Source organism: Puma concolor, chromosome C1 (assembly GCF_028749965.1).
Source record: "Puma concolor isolate L17-30 chromosome C1, mPumCon1.1.hap2, whole genome shotgun sequence".
Lineage (NCBI taxonomy): Eukaryota > Metazoa > Chordata > Mammalia > Carnivora > Felidae > Puma > Puma concolor.
In genome coordinates this window covers 163,940,811-163,946,810 of record NC_141674.1, presented here as the reverse complement: position 1 = coordinate 163,946,810, position 6,000 = coordinate 163,940,811, and the positions used below count along the sequence as shown (strand labels likewise).

The 6,000-nt window shown below is 41.0% G+C and overlaps 1 pseudogene; it reads left to right on the top strand.

Moving 5' to 3' along the window:
• The first annotated feature begins 502 nt into the window (after nt 1–502).
• On the top strand, nt 503–1,897 carry LOC147578541 (heterogeneous nuclear ribonucleoprotein D-like; annotated as a pseudogene).
• Nucleotides 1,898–6,000: the final 4,103 nt, after the last annotated feature.

The window sequence follows — 6,000 nt, the reverse complement described above, 5'->3', positions numbered from 1 at the left end:
TGTGAGTTGGGGAGGGGCAGAGAGAGAGGGAGACACAGAATCTGAGGCAAGCTCTAGGCTCTGAACTGACAGCAGAGAGCCCAACACGGGGCTCGAACTCACAGACCGTGAGATCATGACCTGAGCCGAAGTCGGGCACTTAACCAACTGAGCCACCCAGGAGCCCCATCTTCAGCCACCATTTTATTTTTTATTTTTTTTTTTTTCAACGTTTATCCATTTTTGGGACAGAGAGAGACAGAGCATGAACGGGGGAGGGGCAGAGAGAGAGGGAGACACAGAATCGGAAACAGGCTCCAGGCTCTGAGCCATCAGCCCAGAGCCTGACGCGGGGCTCGAACTCACGGACCGCGAGATCGTGACCTGGCTGAAGTCGGACGCTTAACCGACTGCGCCACCCAGGCGCCCCATCAGCCACCATTTTAAATCCAGCTCCTTACAATGCTCTGCTGCAGCTGCTGCCAGGCCTGGCCTGCACTCCATCACCCTCCCTCCCCCCAACCCACCCTCCCACTTATTCCGCCACCATGGAGGACATGAACAAGTACAGCAACACAGAGGGATTCACAGAGGGATCCAAGATCAACGCGAGCAAAAGTCAGGATGGTGGGTACTGGAACTGAAAGAACACAAACTGGACGGCAAACTGATAGACCTTGAAAGGGCCAAAACTTTAAAAGGGAAGAAACCCCCCTCCACCAAATAGGTTTTTGTGGGTGGATTGAGCCTAGATAGTTCTTTAGAACAAATTAATTTTTTTTTATGTTTTATTTTATTTATTTATTTATTTTAATTTTTTTTAATGTTCATTTATTTTTGAAAGAGAGACAGAGCATGAGTGGGGGAGGAGCAGAGAGAGAGGAAGACCCAGAATCCGAAGCAGGCTCCAGGCTCCAGGCTCCAAGCTGTCAGCACAGAGCCCGACGCGGGGCTCGAACCTACGAACCATGAGATCATGACCTGAGCCGAAGTCGGACACCTAACTGACTGAGCTACCAGGCATCCCCTGAAGAACAAATTAAGGAATATTTTGGAGCTTTTGGCGAGATTGAAAACATTGAACTTCCCATGGACACAAAAACAAATGAAAGAAGAGGATTTTGTTTTATCACATATACAGCTGAAGAGCCAGTAAAGAAATTGTTAGAAAACAGATTGTAACAGATGAAAACAAACTGGTTCTGGGAAGTGTGAAATCAAAGCTGCATAACCCAAAGAGGTATATAGGCAGTAATAGCAACAACAAAAAGGAGGAAGCTGGTGGACGAGGTGGTACTAGGGGTCATGGATGAGGTTGGGGCCAATACAGGAGCCAAGGATTTAATAACTATTATGATCAAGGATATGGAAATTACAGTAGTGCCTATGTTGGTCTCAAAACTATAGTAGCTATGGCGGCTATGGTAATATTGGGTATAACTTTGGGAACTATGGATATGGACAGGGATGTGTAGACTACAGTGGCCAACAGAGCACTTATGGCAAGGTGTCTTGAGGGGGTGGCAATCACCAAAACAATTACCAGCCATAGGAGGATGTTGGAGAAAACAGTGGGAACTTCACTGCAGGTTGTGTGTCACCCAGACCACGTCTATCTCATGTTACAGGCAGAGCACAAGGCACACACCAGAAAATGTTGTCCTGTAGAGGAGATCACTAAAGTAACCTATCTTGCAGGACGATTGATCTTCCGTTGATCTAAGATGACTATTTTGTAAAAGACTTTCTAATGTACAAGACACACTGGGTCCAACTATATATAGCCACCAATTAGTTTTCTTTGTTTTTACTTTGTCTTTTGCTGTGGTATGACTTGATGTGGATTTGTGTTTATACAAACTTTATTTGTATGATTCATGTTAAACCTCAAATAAATGCTTCCTTATGTGGAAAAAAATATGTGAGGCTAACCTATATTGATTTGACCAGAATTCCTACATACAATAAAAAGCTAAGGGAAAAAAATAAGGAATACAGAAAGTGAGGAGTTTGAGCCCACTCACAAGAAAAGACATGAAACATAAGGAACTGAAAGATTAAAGATGAAAGAGATATTTATTTGAATCCTCAGACTAACCACAGTCCAACAGATTATATCATCCTAAAAACAAAAGATGTAAAGCAACAAGTATTTAAAATCTATAAAGTGCTCACTACAAAAGGTACAATCAGGGTCCCTAAAAGAGTATGCAAAACTATAAGTATGGTGAAAAAAACAAAAAAAAAATCTGGGAAAATAGAATAAGCTAATGAGAACTTTTGGGTTATATCATGGAATGGAAGAGGGGTCAGATTAAGAATCAAAGGGAAGAAGGGTAAGGTGACTGAATGACAGATTGGGAAACTCTCATTAGAAAGGGTAGGACTGATCAAGTCACTCCACTTATTCATATTTTCACACTTTTCACATATACTAGGGCACATTCTGCCTATAGAACATGTAGTCCATTGATATGTAACTTCTGTGAGCCCCAGTGAAATAATAGAGAGAACCAAAAAAACAGATGAGAACTGCTAGGAGAAGCTTAACAATGATTCTCACAGAATCACTGAGTCTTTAATATTTCAGTGATGAAAAGGTAAATAAAACACTTCTGGTTTCCAGTCCAGCTTACAAGAAGCTTGAAAGTTGAAAGTTTTGTTAACAACAAATAAAAAGCTGAACAAACTGAAAAATCAACAGCTCTCCTTACATCCAAAAGACAAGTGAGGTCACAGGGCAAAATGTTGTTCCCAAAATTGGAAAGATCAACAGGCAAATACATAGAATCACAACTTACTAGGGCAACAAACTGTGCAAACCAGTGGCAGGGTAGGGAAACCTGAACAGTAATTTACGAATTGCTGGGCATTCAATGTGGATAACTCTGAGATTTAAAAACTCCAGGGGGACCCAGTCAATGGGGGCTCCCACACTTTTGTGAGTTAATTCCTGGATCTCTATTACATTCTCACACTGAATATCGAAGAAAAATCCACACTCTTTCTTCCCCACTACGTTTTTGGCAGGGGAAGAGGAAAAGAAACCATTTAAAAATATACCAGGGGCGCCTGGGTGGCGCAGTCGGTTAAGCGTCCGACTTCAGCCAGGTCACGATCTCGCGGTCCGTGAGTTCGAGCCCCGCGTCAGGCTCTGGGCTGATGGCTCAGAGCCTGGAGCCTGTTTCCGATTCTGTGTCTCCCTCTCTCTCTGCCCCTCCCCCGTTCATGCTCTGTCTCTCTCTGTCCCAAAAATAAATAAACGTTGAAAAAAAAAATTTAAAAAAAAAAAAATAAAAATATACCAGAGCATTCTGTTCTTAACAAGGTCTGCCTTCAGAAGGTACTATTTAATCACAGCTTAACCGGCTGGGGTATTATCAGAGCCTAACTAGCCTGGGGGAAGGGAAAGATCCACTTCCAGCCCCCTCTAGCCATCCTGTCTCACTTAAGGGTATGGAGGGAGGAGGACTGAGAAGCACTTTAGAGGTTCACAGTCCAAAGGGCACAGGCACACTAAAAGACTGAGACCAGATCATAAGATTATAAAACTTCCCTTCCCCTCCACCTTACCATCACATTACTAAAGGCCTATTTATAGCAGTTCCTTTCACTCTGTACATCATGCCCAGCTTCCAAGAAAAAAATTACAAGATATATGAAAAAGCAAAAAACATAAGTGGAAGAGACAGAGGACGCCTCAGGGCCAGGCTCAGATACAAGAGAGATGTTGGAATTATCACATCAGAAATTTAAAACAACTATAATTAATATACTAAGTTCTCTGGTAAGTAGACAGCATGCAAGTACAGATGGGCAATGTAAGCAAAAATATGGAAATTCTAGGAAAGAATAAAAAGAAATACTAGAGATAAAAAACACTGTAACAAAAGTGAATAATGCCTTTGTTGGACTTATTAGTAGACTGGACACAGCTGAAGAGAGAATCTCTGAGTTTAAAGATACTTCAGTAGGGGGCATCTGGGTGGCTCAGTCGGTTGAGCGTCCGACTTCGGCTCAGGTCATGATCTCACGGTCTGTGAGTTCAAGCCCCGCGTTGGGCTCTGGGCTGACAGCTCAGAGCCTGGAGCCCATTTCAGATTCTGTGTCTCCCTCTCTCTGACCCTCCCCTGTTCATGCTCTGTCTCTCTCTGTCTCAAAAATAAATAAAACATTAAAAAAAAATTAAAAAAAAAAAAGATACTTCAGTAGAAACTTCCCAAACTGAAAAGCAAAGAGAAAAAAGACTGAAAAAAGAAACAACAAAATATCCAAGAACTGGGTACAAAAAATGTAACATATAAACAATGGGAATGCCAGAAGAAATGAACAGAAGAAATATTTGAAACCATACTGAATTTCCCCCAAATTATTGTCAGGCAACAAATTGCAGATCCAAGATGTTCAGAGAATAGCAAACAGGATAAATCTCCCTGCAAAACTACACTTAGTCATATCAGTTTCAAACTACAGAAAATCCTGAAAGAAGCCCAAGGATAAAAATCCATTACCTACAGACTAGCAAAGATAAGAATGACATCTGACTTCTCAAAAACCATGCAAGTATGAAAAAATGGGAGTGAAACGTTTAAAGTATTGACAGAGGGACACCTTGGTGTCTCAGTCGGTTAAGTGGTTAAGTGTCAGACTCTTGATTTTGGTTCAGATCATGATCTCACGGTTCATGAGATTGGGATTCTCTCTCCCCTTCTCTTGCTCTGCCCTTCCCCTTCCCCCCTCAATAAATAAATAAATGAAATAAAATAAAAAATAAAGTGTTGACAGAAAAACTCACCAACCTAAAATTCTGTAGCCTACAAAGTTATCCTTCAAAAATGAAAAAGAAATAAGGACTTTCTCAAACAAATAAATATTAAGGGAATTCGGTGCCAGTAGACCTGCCTTTCAAGAAAGTTTAAAAGAGGTTCTGTAGAGAGAAGGAAAATGATGTATGTCAGACACTTGTATTTAAATAAAGAAAGGAAGAGCGCTGGAGAAGAAATAAGTGTAGGCAAAATAAAAATTTTTATTTCTCTCCTTATTGATCTAAAAGATAACAGTTTGTTCAAAATAATAACAACACTGGATTTGACGATATATGCTTCTATATGTATATATGTATACTTACTTATAAGTATGGCAATAGGAGGAAGAAATTAGGATTATTTTATTATGATAAGGTATTTGCACTACTCATGAAGAGGTATAGTGTTATTTGAAGTGGACTTAGATTAGTTGTAAATCTATATTGCAAATTCTAGGGCAAACACTTAAAAAAGGCAAAATAGAAGTATAGCTGATACACTAAAAAAAAGGATTAAAAATGGAATTATATAAAATGGTCAGTTAAAACCACAAAAGGCAGAAAAGAGGTAACAAATAGAAAATGGTAACAAATGTGATAGCTATTTATCCAACTATATCAATAATCACTTTGAATGTCAACAGTCTGAATGCACTAATTAAAAGACAGAGATTGTCAGAGTGGATCAAAAAGCATGACCCAGTGCTCGCTTTGGCAGCACATATAATAAAAAGCATGACCCAGGAGGAGAGTGATATCACCAAAACGGCAGCATAGGAATTTCTAGCACTCATTTCATCCCAGAGGCATTAATCTAAACAACTATGCATGTATGAAAATACCTTCACAAGAGCCAAGGATTCCAGGTGATTGATTACAGAATCTGGGTGAAGCAGAGAAATAGGAAAAGACTCACTGAGGATGATAAGAAATACATTCATATTGTCCCATCACCCCTCCTCTAAGCCAGGACAGCCTAGGCTGAGAGAGAGACCCTCTCCATGGGAGGTGAGTGAAGTGACTATATGATTTCACTGTGGACCCCAGCCAAAGCCACCTTGCCCCAGCATCCAGTCAACACCTACAGCCTTAGGTGCCTCTTTACAGGCTCTCACAAACCCAAGTCCCCACATCACTCCAGTGCCTTTAGGCCCCAATGGTCGCAGGGGACTCCCTTGGCTCCAGGTTCCCAGGGGGATGCTACAAACCCAGACCCC